Below are 2329 nucleotides of genomic sequence, written 5' to 3'. Positions count from 1 at the left end.
CCTTGTGCACCTTCGTCTTGCCTGCTGGCGCTGCCGCAACCTTCGTAAACCTTCCGATCCTTCATCGTCGTCGGGACCTGCTGGCGTGGCCGCGGACCGTTTGTAACCATCATCTCATCGGGACCTGCTGGCTCCGCCGCGGACCGTCGTTTCCTTCGTCCATCTCGGGACCTGCTGGCTCTGCCGCGGCCCGATCATCTAGAACGCCGAGCTCGAGGATTGAGAGCTATTTCCACCTTTTTGGTAACAAGACTGTCCCGCTACCCTCTTCCCAAACCAGAGACCAGAATCGAGGGGACCCCTGAGTCCAGACCTCCTTGTACCATTCCATCGTACTTAAAGAATTGCCTATAAAGTCTCGTTGAACTTTACCCTTGTGTGGTGTCCGTCTGTGGGGGGGAAGTTACTTGTCTGTACGATCGCTGGAGACGGCTCTCCCCGGAGACCTCTCCCCTTATCCTCGGCCGACCCTCCCGGTCCGTCTAACAGGTCCCACAAAAAAAACAATCCCGGGGACTGTGTGATTATTAATTTAAAGTACCCAGAAGCCGTCCGTAGATTGATGACCTATCCTTCCTACCCTTTGGACCATCGAACTGCTATCAGAGCTCTTTCTCTGGATTTTTTTTACCCCGCCTCACGAAGTACTGGCAAAGTCTACCTCCCCCGGGACTGTGCTAGCTGGCGCATGGATCCTTATTTGGTGCCCATTATTGTCCCATCCATATTCAATATCCCGGTATCCAATAAGTACGCCCCCTTAGAGGGCGTAGATTGGCTGAGAGGTACGGAAGCTTTTATTAATTACAAATCTGGAACGCAGGCTTCTGTGACAGTATCCGATGCAACTCAGGCCCAGGGACAGACCATAGACTCTATGGGGGCGGGTATGGAGTCACAGAATCAGGATTCCTCTCTATATAAGTGGCTATGTGAATCAGGTGGTTCCCTTTTATCTATTCCTAACCGTCTAGCCCATGTTCCCATAGATTCTTTGGGGGGGTAACTACGCAGCTGGATAAAATTGGAATACTGTCCTGGAATGTGGCAGGTCTAAACAATAAAATTGCCTGCCCCGATTGGGGGTCTTTCATAGATCAGTACGATATATGCTTGTTTCAGGAGACATGGGCAAGGGAGGAAACACTAATACTAGGTTTTGCTTAATTCCACCATCTGGCAACAATGGGGGAAAGGGGCAGACCCTACGGGGGCCTATCTATATTGGTAGCATCACACCTGGGCTGCACGGTGACACAAGTGCCCACTCCATCTGTAAATCTGCTACGTGTCACACTTAAGTTCCCGACCAATCTTAGGGTAACCTTTATTAACGTATATTCCCGCCCTGTCAGCCTTGGGAAAGAATCTATAACACTGGCCTTGCTCGATACCTTTATTCCCACAGTTTATGGAAATAATCAACTGATCATTGCTGGGGACTTCAATTGCCAATATGAGCCCTTACCTGGCATCGGCAATTCTATTAATACAGAAGAAGACGAGCAATGGTCTATACCTGAGCTCCAAATTGCTCCAATAAAGGCTTGGTCACCACTGGCTGTCCAACTCAATTCGATAACTATGGCCCACTTAATGACAGCGTGAAATGGCCGAACACAGTCTGATTGTGATGGCAAGGCCACGTTTAATCGCACTGGCCAAACATCTCGAATAGATTACATCCTAGTCGAGACAAGATCATGGCCTAGGGTCACTGATTACGAGATTATTCCCAGTCACGACAGTGACCATAACGCTCTGGTCTTAAACTTGAGACAACCCGATACTGGCATCTCTGATGGGAGCAAATCAACCCAGAACAGTGAATTGAATCTTTCAAATAATAGGAGAAGGCTTAAATGGCAGGTGGTTAAACAATCCCTAGATAAAATGAGTGCCTTATACTCACTTGTCAGTGCGACCTTTATGGAGATTTGTTGCTGTATCGAGCTGGGACAAGAAGTGGTGCCAAATAAAGTTGCAAAACTACACCCGGGGCTGGTGGCTGCATTGGCTGACATACTTAACCCGGTAGTAGAAAGGCAAAGGACGACCCAGAAGACCCAGTCATGGTTTAATGATAACTCCAAAAAGGCGAAGACTCTTCTGATTGAGTCAATTAAAGCTCCTTTTGGGAATCTAGTTAAATTGAGGAGGCAGGAATATAAAAAGGCTATTGCAGACGCTAAACGGCAATGGGAAAATAGCAGTTGGGACAACACAAAAAGTGCCCTTGGCAATAGGAATATGCAGGAGTTTAGGGCAATTGTGAGAACAGGCAGCTGTTATTGTTATGTTGCAAGATGAGCCGAATATCGCACCCGAG

Source organism: Lissotriton vulgaris, unplaced genomic scaffold (assembly GCF_964263255.1).
Source record: "Lissotriton vulgaris unplaced genomic scaffold, aLisVul1.2 SCAFFOLD_8636, whole genome shotgun sequence".
Taxonomy (NCBI): domain Eukaryota; kingdom Metazoa; phylum Chordata; class Amphibia; order Caudata; family Salamandridae; genus Lissotriton; species Lissotriton vulgaris.
The sequence above is the reverse complement of the archived record's forward strand: the minus strand, read 5'-3'. Positions refer to the sequence as shown.